The 13,725-nt window shown below is 34.8% G+C and overlaps 2 pseudogenes; both read right to left on the bottom strand.

Moving 5' to 3' along the window:
- Positions 1 to 206: 206 nt before the first annotated feature.
- On the bottom strand, positions 207 to 1,167 carry LOC102265883 (olfactory receptor 6C6-like; annotated as a pseudogene).
- A 6,559-nt stretch (positions 1,168 to 7,726) lies between these two features.
- Positions 7,727 to 9,045, bottom strand: LOC102266167 (olfactory receptor 6C74-like; annotated as a pseudogene).
- Positions 9,046 to 13,725: the final 4,680 nt, after the last annotated feature.

Here is a 13,725-nt window from a genome sequence, read left to right as displayed (position 1 = left end):
AGGTAGAATTTAATCTTCTGCATGGAAGAAAGCAGTTTACTATTAAAGAATAAAATTATCTACTCAGAAAGAAAAAAAAATTGCAGAGATTCATAAGGTTGAGTAAACCCAATGTGAAATGAATCAATGAGCAGAGAAATGTCATAGCTATGAACTGCTGAATTGAAAACTGTTTTCAATTCCTTCACTCATATTTCAACAACATCTTACTGATATCTACATTTTTGCTCATTGTTTTGAAAATAACAAAACCAGTGAAGCACATCTTTGAGAGCTTCTTTCATCTGCTGGTTCCTTAAGGTGTAAATGAAGGGGTTTAGTAAAGGACCAACAGAGGTGCTGAGCACAGCTACAACTTTAGTTAAAGTCACACTTTTCTTAGCTGATGATTTCATATATGTAAAAATACAACTCCCATAAGTGATAGACCCAACAACCATGTGTGAGTAACAGGTGGAAAAGGCTTTTGTTGGTAGTTGAACAGAAGGCAATTTTAGAATGATTTTTTAAGATGTATGTGTAGGAGAGGACCACCAACAACAGAGTGACTACAAGTGTCACCACAACTAAGACAAAAGCCATCAATTCTGGGATATGTGTGTCTGTGTCAGAGAGCTGAAGGATAGGGGAAGTGTCACAGAGGAACTGGTCAATTATTTTGGAAGCATAGAAACCCAGCTTAAGTTCTAAGACCAAAGGAGGAAATATAATTAGGAAGCCAGTTATCCAAGAGCTGAGTATAAACTGATGGCACACTTTTCTATTCATAATGATTGGGTAATACAATGGCTTACAGATGGCAGCATAGCAGTCATAGGATATGGCAGCCAAAAGATAAAATTCTGTAGCTCCTAATAGAAGAAAAAATAACAATTGTGTTACACAGCCACTGTAAGAAATAGTTTTGTCTCCAGTCAAAAGGCTGATCAAGAATTTTGGAATGCAGGCAGTTGTGAACGAAATCTCCAAGAAAGAGAAATTTCGAAGGAAGAAATACATTGGAGTCCTGAGACAGAGATCCAGAAAGGTGAGGAGGATAATGATTAAATTCCCCCTTACACTCAGGATGTAGTTGAAAAATAGAAACAGGAAAATCACAATTTGCAATTGTGGGTCATCTGTCAGTCCTAGGAGTAGGAAGTCTATTTCCACTGAATGGTTCTTCATTTCCCCCCTCTTATCAAAGCTAAAGGAAACAAAAACTAAGTTACAAGTTAGAAAAGAGTTTTCTTCATTCTCAGCCATAGAATGTTCCATATTCAGAAACATACCTCTGTGCAAATATTTTCTCAAGTCTACTTTGATTCCATCAAAATGAATATGTTGGTCAATGTCAATCATTTATATAAATATGAGATTTTCTCCTTGACAGAAGTCCTACTTACCATTAATAGAAGACTAAATTATTTGAAAATTTTCTCTGCAATTCAGTGTCAATCATTGAGCCACCTTTGAAAGACCTTATCCTAACATATTATTTATATGTTCATATTTTCTGTTTTCTGAATCTAGCAAATATCTCATCATTTTTATAAATTGATAAAATTTATAAATTTTTTATAAATTTTAAGTTTTATAAAATTTATAAGTTCCATTTCTATTTCTTTCTTATGTACTTTGTTATTATCTTCTTTCAGTTATTTTCTTAACAGTCTTCCCTATTGGTCACAGGTAAAGAATCCACCTGCCAATGCAGGAGACTCAAGAGACACTGGTTTGATCCCTGGGTGGGGAAGATCCCCTGAAGGAGGAAATGGCAACTCACTCCAGTATTCATGCTAGGAAAATCTCATGGACAGAGGACCCTGGCGGGTTACAGCCCATGGGGTAGCAGAGACTCAGACATGACTGAGCACAGAGAGTGCATTTTCTTTACCTCCATTTGCTTGTCTCTCCATATACTTTATTAACAGGGCTTCCTTGGTGACTCAGCGCATAAAGAATCTGCCTGCAACAGAGGAGACCTGGCTTCCATCCCTGGGTCAGGAAGATCCCCAGGAGAAGGGAATGGAGACTCACTCCAGTATTCTTGCCTGGGAAATTCCATAGACAGAGGAGCATGGCCAACTACACTCCAGGGGATAGCAAATAGTTGTACATGAGCGAATGACTAACACTCTAAATTTCACATGAGAAAATTCTCAGTCATTAACAATCTTTAAATATATATGACTAAGGTAAAAACACAGAAAAACTAAAATTAGTATTTCTATATTAATCTTGCTTTTATTTTATTCAGTTTATAATAAACTTATGTTACTTTCCTTAATAGTCCACAGGTACATTGCTGCTACTGCTACTGCTAAGTCACTTCAGTCGTGTCCTACTCTGTGCAACCCCATAGCCAGCAGCCCACCAGGCTCCCCCGTAGCTGGGATTTTCCAGGCAAGAGTACTGGAGTGGGGTGCCATTGCCTTCTCTGATGTATACACTACCATATATCAAACACAGAGCTAGTGGGAAGCTACTGTATAGCACAACGTGTTACCCTGTGATGACCTAGAGGGGTGGGATGGGGACAGTGGGATGGTGGCTTAAGGAACAGAAGATACATGTATACATGTAGTTGATTCACTTCCTTGTACAGCAGAAATTGACACAAAATTGTAAAGCAATTATACTTCAATAAAAATAAAATAAGCACCCAATAGAAGGCATTTTTCACCTGTAATTGAAATATTTGTAATGTTAAAACTTCTTTTATAGGTACCGACAACTAGTTTCTATGGAAAATGCTTTAAGACAATGATTTTTAAACTAAACATACTCTAATTTGAGCAATAACAATAATGGTTAATCTCTGCTACAATTAGTTTTAATTTCATTAGATAGTGTATGCACAAATAAACTGGTAGCATCACCAAAAAATGTACTTACAAAAAAAAAAAAACACCTATGTATGAAGAATCTCAAGAAATTCCTGCTGTCTCTTCATTTCTGAAGCCAAAATTCAACATTTAAGCTTTGTCAAAGTGGAAAATTCTGGGTCAGAACTTAGGTGTTTAGCTCTGAGCACTGAAATCTTATTCCCTAAGAAGCACAATGAATCCACCATTTCTTAAAAAATATGTGAACACAGATTTGAATAATCTCATACCTTATTTTGGTTAAGATTTCCTGCCTTAACTGTGGACAATCATAGATTACATCTTATGTGTAGTGTTAATCATCATCCAGAGCCCTCAACACTTGCATACAGTTTTGAGTATGCAGTAAAAGAAAAGAAAGAAAATTCATAATCATACCAGAGAGAGATTCAGAGAACAGAAGCCATGAAAATAACAGAAATAAAAAGAGACTCAAGAATATCCACACATATTTACCTTACAGTTTGAAAATAATGAGAAATAATTTCAATAAAGAGCTAATTACCAATGTAAAATAATTGGTATGAAGAGTCCAAGGAATACTTAGCCAATAATTAGAAGTAGACAAATAAAGGTTCATGAAAGAAGACAACAAGAAACATCAGAAGGAACAGCTACCCAATCCAGTTTTCTGGCCTGGAGAATTCCATGGACTGTATTCCATGGGGTCACAGAGTTGGACATGACTGACTGACTTTCACTTCACTTTACTTCACAATGGTTATCAGGAATTTATAGACCAGTGGGGATGAGATTCTTTAGAAGGAGAAATTTCAGAGGAAAAAATATAGTAAAATGTTTAGGAAAAAATTCAGCAGGATCAAGAGGATAAGCTCTCAATCATAGTCTACATTATTACTCTTGCAAAATAGAAACAGGAAAATAACAATTTACAGTATGGTTAATCTGTCAGTCTAAGCTGAATGAACTCTATCTCCAGTCATTGGTTCTCAATTTTCTTTTATGTATTTATCAAAACCACATGATAACTAGTGAAAGGTAATATTAAACTGACAAGCAAAGAAAGAAACTTTTTCAGAATCCTATTTGTGAGCACCTATTTTTTTCTGCATAAGTATCATATGATACAGTTATGCAGCAAACTGCTTTTGAGATCATGATATTCTAAGACTTCTTTCCTGTTAATTTGTATAGTCCCTATTTGTCAAAACATATTTTTTTTTAATATTTCCAGTGTGACTCCTACAATAGGAATGTTTTAAAGAGTCAAGGCATATGTCCTTTGAATTATACTTTCTAATGATATTAAAAGAATAGTTGTAATATATTCTAAAGAGCTTCCCTAGTAGTTTAGTTGATAAAGAATCTGCCTGCAATGCAGAAGACCTGGGTTCAATTCTTGGGTCAGGAATATCCCTGGAGAAGGAAATGGCAACCCACTCCATCATTCTTGCCCAGAGAATCCTATGGACAGAGGAACCTGGCAGGCTACAGTCCATGGGGTTGCAATAGTCAGACATGACTTAGCGACAAAACCACCACCAATATATTCTAAATGTTTGTTGCTCAGCTGTTAAAGTATCCGCCTGCAATGCAGGAGACCTGGGTTCGATCCTTGGGTTGGGAAGATCCCCTGGAGAAGGGAAAAGCTAGCCAGTCCAGAATTCTGGCCTGGAAAATTCCCATGGACTCTAGTCCATGGGGGCACAAAGAGTCCTACTTTCTCTTAAGAAGTTCTACCTAAATTTGACAAGCTGTGCTACATATTCAAGACAATTAAAAACAACAATAACACTAGTAAACTATTGGGGAATCAGAATTCAGAGGTCAGTGCTAATGGGAGGTGATATATCATAGACTATTAGAAGTAGTAGAGAAGATTGAGAATATAACTTTAATCTTCCTGGAATTGGGAAGAGAAGACCTCAATAATGCTAGGTCCTTATTAGGAGTGTCAGTGTATCTTTTATGGTAAGTAACTATTGAAAATATTGAAATGAAGCATTTCAGAGTACTCTAATGAAAAATTAATGGCTCAACTGGAAGGCAATGTATTTTTAATCAAACTCTATCTTGGTTAACACATAACAGAATCATAACTTGAGAATATTGAGAGATTCTTAATCTTTTCCTATGTTAGACTGTCTCAATATGGAACATGCATACATATATATAACATATATATATATTATTTTCACTTATGTGCTCTTAAAACTTACAGAAGTTATATAATGCTCCATGATCATTATATCTATTTTCTCAAAATGGAAAATGTAGATATACAAATAATCAAGAGAAAATTTAATTATTTTACTCTTTCAAAAATACTATTCATGGATAAAATATGTTTTAATGTTCACCTCATTACCAAGCTGAACAGAAATCTTTAAAATAATCCAATCAATTACATAATTTATGTATATTTCTCACTGACTACATTTTATTCTATTCTTTTAGATAGTATTCAAATCAAGACCCATAGTTAAAGTAAAAAAGAAGTAAAAAATATATTATGGTTTAATGCTTATATATTTCTGGCAAAAAATCATCAAACATACTGTGTACCTGTGAAAAATTTTTAATTTATTTTAATTGGCTAATTACTTTACAATATTGTGGTGGTTTTTGCCATACATTGACATGAATCAGCCTCTGTGAAAATGTTTTAATCATATTTCATATTTTAAATTTTAGTCAAACATAGAAATTGCTTTGATGAAAAAAATCCTGATCATTACCAACAAAGGTATAATAGGAATATTTTTTTAATAGGAATATTAAGTATAGGAATTTCAAAATTACTTAAGGAAGGAAAAATTCAGTTATTCCACTAATTTGGTTTAATTGTTAAGAGATATAGGCATATATTTTTATGTCCATGTGTATGACACTCTTAAAGAAATGAATACATTTTGTTAGCATTGTTCTCCTTCATTTAACAGATATTTACAATCACTCTCCAATTAGCTTCAGAAGTGTCCCAAGTTATTGAAGGGGGTGCTTATTGGGTATGTAAACATTGTATTTCATTTTTAATTTTAATTTTAAAATAAACCAGCAAGATAATGCACTTTTCTTTCATAATTCAACTATTATAAAACTTAACAATTCTCAAATAGAAACTAAACAACTAGTTCCTAGGGAAAGTCACATAGCAATCATTTTTTAAAATATTTCCTAATTTGAATAAAAACTCTAATGTTTAATCTCTGCTACACGTTTCTTTCAGCTCATTAAATAGATTATGCATGAATAAATTGGTTGTATTACAAAATATAAATTAATGTTAATATTTAACCTCAGACATGCAGATGACACCACACTTATGGTAGAAAGCAAAAAATAACTAAACAGCCTCTTGAAAGTGAAAGAGAAGAGTGAAAACGTTGACTTAAAACTCAACATTAAAAAGACTAAGACCATGGCATCTGATCCCATCACTTCATGGCAAATAGATGGGGAAACAATGGAAACAGTGACAGACTTTATTTTGGGGGCTCCAAAATCACTCTCATGCCTGTGGCCAAAATCCCTCCTGGATGGAGGAGCCTGGTAGGCTGCAGTTCATTCAGGTGTCCAACTGTGTGCGACCCCATAGATGTCGGCCCACAGGCTCAGCCATCCCTGGGATTCTCCAGGCAAGAACACTGGAGTTTGCCATTTCACTTTCAATGCATTGAAGAAAAGTGAAATGGCAACCCACTCTAGTGTTCTTGCTCTGGAGAATCCTCAGGGACAGGGGAGCCTGGTGAGCTGCCGTCTCTGGGGTTTTCCAGAGGGAGGAGGGAGGAGGGTTCAGGATGGGGAACACATGTATACCTGTGGCAGATTCAAAATCGCTGCAGATGGTGAATTATGTAAATTTTAAAAAAAAATAAAACTTGCTCCTTCCTTGGAAGAAAAGCCTTCTCTGACCAACCTAGACAGCATATTAAAAAGCAGAGACATTACTTTGCCAACAAAGGTCCATCTAATCAAAGCTGTAGTTTTTCCAGTAGTCATGTATGGATGTGAGAGTTGGACTATAAAGAAAGCTGAGAGCCAAAGAACTGATGCTTTTGAACTGTGGTTTGGAAAAGACCCTAGAGAGTCTCTTGGACTGCAAGGAAATCAAGCCAGTCAATCCTAAAGAAAATCAGTCCTGAATATTCATTGGAAGGACTGATGTTGAAGCTGAAACTCCAATACTTTGGCCACCTGATGTGAAGAGCTGACTCAGTAGAGAAGACCCTGATGCTGGGAAAGATTGAAGGCAGGAGGAGAAAAGGACAACAGAGAATGAGATGGTTGGAAAATCACCGAAGGACAGGAGTTTGAGAAGGGGACAACAGAAAATCCCATGGATGAAGATCTGGTTGGATGGGGTCATCACAGGACTGGGTGATGGACATTTCATTTTCATGTTTGAGAAAGAAATGCAAAGTGTTCTTGCCTGGAGAATCCCAGGAGCTGGTGGGCTGCCATCTATGGATAGGAAGCCTGGCATGCTGCAGCAGCATGGAAGCCTGACATGCTGCAGTCATGGGGTCGCCAAGAGTTGGACACGACTGAGTGACTGAACTGAACTGAACTGAACCTAAATATAAATGTAATATAATATTTACATTGCTTGCTACATTAAATATAACTTACATAAAACTAGTTTATATTCCTAATAACTAAAACTCAAAGAGAAAAGAAACACTTTGAAAACTTGGAATAACTACTTTCATATAATCAGAGGAAAAGGAAGAGATGAGAAAAAAGTTTCTATTGAAGAACAGGAAGAAAATTAGCTTCATTGAAACAAGGCTTTTGTAAAAATAACTGTGAAAAGAGAGAAGGATGATTATCAAATGTAATAAAAGGGAGGAAACTACAATTATATACACTATTATTTTTATTATAGACACCTTCATTTATTTCCTTAATACATCATGCAATAACATATTCACTTGTTTGAAAAAGAAACAACTGTGTGTATTATATTCACTAAAGATTTTTTTCACTTGTTGGTTCTGTAAGCTATAGATGAAAAGATTCAAAAGCGTGGCAATGGAGGTATTGAGTAGTGCTATTCCCTTTTAAAAACATTCTCTTTGACTGATGGTTTAACATACATGAAGATGCAGCTGCGATTAGAAAAGAATATCACAATCATGTGAGGACATGTTGAAAATGCTTTTTTCCTCTGCTTAGTTGAAGGGATTTTCAGAATTGTTAACGCAATATAGGTACATGATATGAATACCATTGACAATGGGACCACAAGAGTCATCAAAGCAGAAATGAATCCCATTGTCTCAGTGAGCTGTGTGTCTGAGCAGGAGATCTGCAGGAAGGTAGTTGGGTCACACATGAAATGATCAACAATGTTGGAAGCACAAAAGCCAAGGTTTAGGGTTAAAAGGAGAGGTACAAAGATGATCAAAAAGCCAGCAATCCAACAACAGAAGATAAGAAGTGTGCAGATTTTACTGTTCATGATGGCTGTATAATGCAGGGGCTTATGGATGGCAACATAGCAGTCATGGGACACAGCTGCCAACAAGTAAAATTCAAATGCTTCAAGTAATAAGCTAAAAACAACTGTGCAATACAACCATTATAGGAAATAGTTTTGTCCTCCATTTCCATAATAATTAGAAATTTAGGGATGCATGTAGTAGTAGTAGTAGTCGGAGAAGGCAATGGCACCCCAGTCCAGTACTCTTGCCTGGAAAACCCCACTGATGGAGGAGCCTGGTAGGCTGCAGTTCATGAGGTCGCTAAGAGTCAGACACGACTAAGTGAATAATTCAAAAGGAAAAAATTCTTTCACTTTGAGATGAGGATCACTTTCATGCTTTGGAGAAGGAAATGGCAACCCACTCCAGTGTTCTTGCCTGGAGAATCCCAGGACAGAGAAGCCTGGTGGGCTGCCGTCTTCTGGGGTCCTTCTTCAGCACAGAGTCAAACACAACTGAAAGACTAGATCTTAGCATCAGCAGCATTTCATGCAAACAGCAGCAGAAATGGTAGTAACAAAGAATATTTCTAAAAAGGAAATATTCTGAAGAAAAAAATATATAGGGGTCTTGAGGTGAGGATCCACCATGGTGAGAGTGATGATGGTGAGGTTACCAGTGATGCTTAAAAAGTAGGTGAGAAGTAGGAAGATAAATAATACAATTTTCATTTGTGGATCATCAGTCAAACCTGCCAGGATAAACACTGTCATTCTTGTGTGATTTCCCATTAATGCCCCTCTTGATGAAAGTGAAAGTGGAGAGTGAAAAGTTGGCTTAAAGCTCAACATTCAGAAAACGAGGGACCCACCACACAGAGGGAAAAAAAGATGGTGCCTGGAAAGGAAGAAAACAATGTTCCCATTTGGAAAATGACAAGGGAGATAACTAGTGTCTAAGGTAGAGTTAGAAAATTGAAATTTCAGATGGGAAACACACTGCTCCTTCATGTTATAAAAATGGTTAATGCCAGGAAGAACAATCCTTTGCATTTCCAGGGTATCTGGACAGTTGATTCAAAGTTTCCCTTCTAATTTGACCACTGAAAAATACATGTGATCATATTAATCGTTGGTTGATTTTAAGTGAATAAATTCAAGGAAATTTAAGCAGACTATTAAAGCATAGAAACACGTTTTTCCACCCTTAATTTTGGACAAGAATTATGATGGATGTGATTTTCTGTTTTGCATAAGAGCGTTTTCCAGCCTTAATTTTGTACAAGAATTATGATAGAAGTCATTTTCTATTTTGCTTAAGAGGACCTGAATACATGTCATCACTCCATGTTTTGTATTTAACGCAAACACACACACACACACACACACACACACCCCTAGCTATCATCAATAAATAAGACTAGTACACTTTTGCCATTGTACTCAATCAAACTCAAATTTCTGATTAATGTTTCATTTACTTTCATGGCAAATGAGATCCAGTTTTATGTATATGAATATGAGACATCAGGAATATACTTATTTGGTGTCCTTACTGGTATTTCCATTTCCTTTGATATCTATCACCATCCTCATCCTCTCCAGTTTGTGTTCTTAAAAAAATATAAGCAAGACTATTCTGATGACCTGAATATATAACAAGAAAACAGCAGTTTTCCTCTACATGGTTTGACTCTAAGAGTAGGTCAGCTAAAGTGAAAATGAAAAAAAAAAAAAAAGGCAGGATTTAGGAATGGATAGAAATGCATAACTATGTACTCAGAAATTACATGAGGTGTCAGAATTAAAAGCAAGAGAAAGATAAAGACAAAGTTTATGGAAATCTAGAAAGGTAAGTTGGGTTTTTAGTGATAAGACAGTGAATTTGAGGAAAGCTATTAAAATTGTGTAAATCATAAGTAAAATTTAATAAAAATTAAAACTGTAAATATTATTAAAATGTGCAACTTAGTATATAAAATTAATAAATAAAATTTACAAGAAGAAAGTAGGTACCATTGAAAATTTCTCCATCTACTTGTTATTTACATTTGCCATTTTATTCTTTGTCTACAGCACAGACTAAAAACGATGACCAGTTTTGAGATCAACACACCTAAGAGATGAGGAGTAAGTATTTGATAAATTTCAAACACACAATAAATCTCAGAATTGTTGACAAAGTTTATGAGGCATACATTTCCATATCATAAGAATATTAAAATGTATGGCTAACATGTAAGTTATGAAATATTACCTAGATATAACTATTTTCAATGACAGGCATATTTCAAGTGAGAGTGAATCGTTTAGGGTTGTATAGCTAGCAACTGGGGAATGGGATGAAGAGCTGAAAGAGTGTATTTTCTAAATTTGTCTTCATAGATGTGTCAAAGTTTGTATAAATAGTTTTAGACCAAATATAGCATATTTCTTAAACAAAAAAAAAATGATTAATGATATCTCTAGGGAAATGTAACTTCCTTGGTATCTTCCTCATCAAATACATAAAATGATCAAGTTTTTGTGATGGGAGACAGAGAAGACTATGTTTTCTCTGTTTAGAATATCCAGGTTTATTTCTAATCTCTGAAACATATGTTATTATTGAAAATACAACTATACAAATAAAAATAATCATATATGGACAAATGAAAGTTGTTTTCAGTAATATCCAGAGGAATTTATAGGAGAATTCTAAGATAAAGAAATAAGATCTGCTGTCGAAATCATGCAGTTAATAATGTAGATAAATATAGGTAAAGGAAGAGACTATTATTTTTCCTGGACAGTCACTTTATATGCAAATAATTATGGAGCAATCAATAATAAATGTTTATTTACACACATGACTCAATGACAAAAATTGTCACAATGCATATACTAAACACCTAAATATAAATTTACCATATCAAATTATCTTTCTTCAACTTCAACAATTTAACACAGAAACTCTCCCCAACACACACTGTAAAAAATAAACAAATAAAGTTCAATTACAAAACCATTAGAAATCAGCCTATGAATGCAATAATGTTTAGTTGTATTAGCTATTATGAAAGGGAAATATATTTGAAAAGGAAAAGTTTCTCAATAATAAATCACCTGTGTATTCTATATGCCTTTCCTAAAACAATTTTTAAAAGATTGGAAAAGTGAGGTTAATGTTTAATGATAAAAATAGAACAAAAGTGAATTAAAACATATCTAAAAGGAAATCCAGTTTTTAAATTTAAAATTTTTCACATACCAATTCTTTTCATGTTTTTCAGTGCTAAATCAGTCTCCCCAAAATACTTAAAATTTCAAACAATTTTTAAGAAGATATATACACAGATTTATTCAGACAAAATCATCTGTGCCCAGTAGTTAATACTTCTATCATCATGCTGAACAGAGCACACTGATATTCCATTCTTCTCTGAACGGATCTCACTCAACTCCTCAACATACGATTCTTCTCTCAGATCATTTTAAGGCTACTTTGTGCATGTTTTGATTAGCACTTTGTTTTCCTTCAGGTTTTGGATTATTGTATTAAATTTTTCCATTACTAAATGAACAATCTAGAAGAAATGGACAAATTCTTAGAAAAGTACATAAATAAATACATATTTATGTATTGAATTTTTTTTAAGTATCACCCCAAATGCCATAAAATAAAGCAACACTTGACCCATGGAGTATTTATGCTTTCTGTGCTCTGTAGGAAGATACCTAAAATTTGTGTATTATTCTTAGGAGGATAGGAAATCTAAGAATACCAATTGCAAAGATCAAACATTTATTATTCAAATGTTCTCCCCAGGCACTAAATATTTTTAATATATGTATTAAATATATTTATTTAATATATAATTTTAAAAAATATTTATATATTAAAATCTCATATATATTTAACTATGTTTTGAAATCCCAAACATCTCAGTAAAAGAAAAGATTGCTTATGTTGATAACAAGAAGTAACAATATAAGATGATTAGCCAAAACATTAAGAAAATTTTTAATTCTCCAAACTCATGTTTTCAAATCCCAAACACATCAGTTTCTTTTGGAAACTGTTTTTTCTCCCAATAGTCTTTGTGATATTTTTTATTTGATATGCAACTAAAGGTTCATAATAAGATAAGATTCTTAGCTTCTCCAGTTTTAAACATTATACCTCAGTATAAATGCAGTATCATTAATTCTCCAGACACACCTAGCATTTCATGTCCCATATTACCTCAGTTTCTTTTTCGAAAACTGTTTTCTCCAAATAGTCTTTGTGATATTTTTAATTTGATCTTCAACAGAAGGTTCACAGTAACTAAGCATTCTCCACTTCTACAGTTTTAAACCCTTTATGTATGTCTATACCTGGCCAATCATGCAACATGTTGCAGCCATGTGCCAAAATTCTGTCCAAAGGACATAAATGGAGATACCTGTGCAAATTTCAGGGATCATACTCTGAAAAATGGAATTTTCACTCCTCTTCCTCTTGATCCCCCTTACTGCTGAAATGCAGATGTGATGGCAAGCTGTTGGAGACATGGCTATGATCAATTACAGTAGAAATGATGAATAAACAAGATAGAACACACATAGGTTCTTGACAGGACTGTAGACCATACCAACATAAAGACAGAATCACATTATGGGGGAGTTTTAGCATACCAAATGAGAGGATAATAGACAGGAAGGCTAGGGGCAGGAGAAAATAGGCTGCAACTGTCAGATAGTTTTTTTTTATCTTTCTTAAGCAAAAGGAGAAACAAAGCTACAAGTGCCAGATTTTTTTCCCCTTCTCACTCCAGTACTTTGGCCAGCCTCATGCAAAGAGTTGACTAATTGGAAAAGACTCTGATGCTGGGAGGGATTGGGGCAGGAGGAGAAAGGGACGACAGAGGATGAGATGGCTGGATGGCATCACCAACTCAATGGCCATGTGTTTGAGTGAACTCTGAGAGTTGGTGATGGACAGGGAGGCCTGGCGTGCTGCAATTCATGAGGTCACATAGAGTCGGACACGACTGAGTGACTAACTGAACTGAACTGATACAAAATTAAAAAGAGGTTTTTAAAAAATTCTGTGTTGCAATGATGACACCTGGTTCCACCTGAACTTGACTTTTCTCAAACCTGGAGCTAACCAATGAGTTTTCCTTGTGGAAATGTTTTCCTTAAGCTATGTTAATGAGCTAGGTATTTACCCTAGATACCAGACCACCTGACTCGCCTCTTGAGAAATCTGTATGCAGGTCAGGAAGCAACAATTAGAACTGGACACGGAACAACAGACTGGTTTCAAATCAGGAAAGGAGTACATCAAGGCTGTATATTGTCACCTTGCTTATTTAACTTATATGCAGAGTACTCATGAGAAATGCTGGGCTGGAGGAAGCACAAGCTGGAATCAAGATTTCCAGGAGATATATCAATAACCTCAGATAAGCAGATGACACCACCCTTATGGCAGAAAGTGAAAAG

The sequence above is a fragment of the Bos mutus genome, chromosome 5 (assembly GCF_027580195.1).
Source record: "Bos mutus isolate GX-2022 chromosome 5, NWIPB_WYAK_1.1, whole genome shotgun sequence".
NCBI lineage: Eukaryota > Metazoa > Chordata > Mammalia > Artiodactyla > Bovidae > Bos > Bos mutus.
This window is presented reverse-complemented; position numbering and strand designations above follow the sequence as displayed.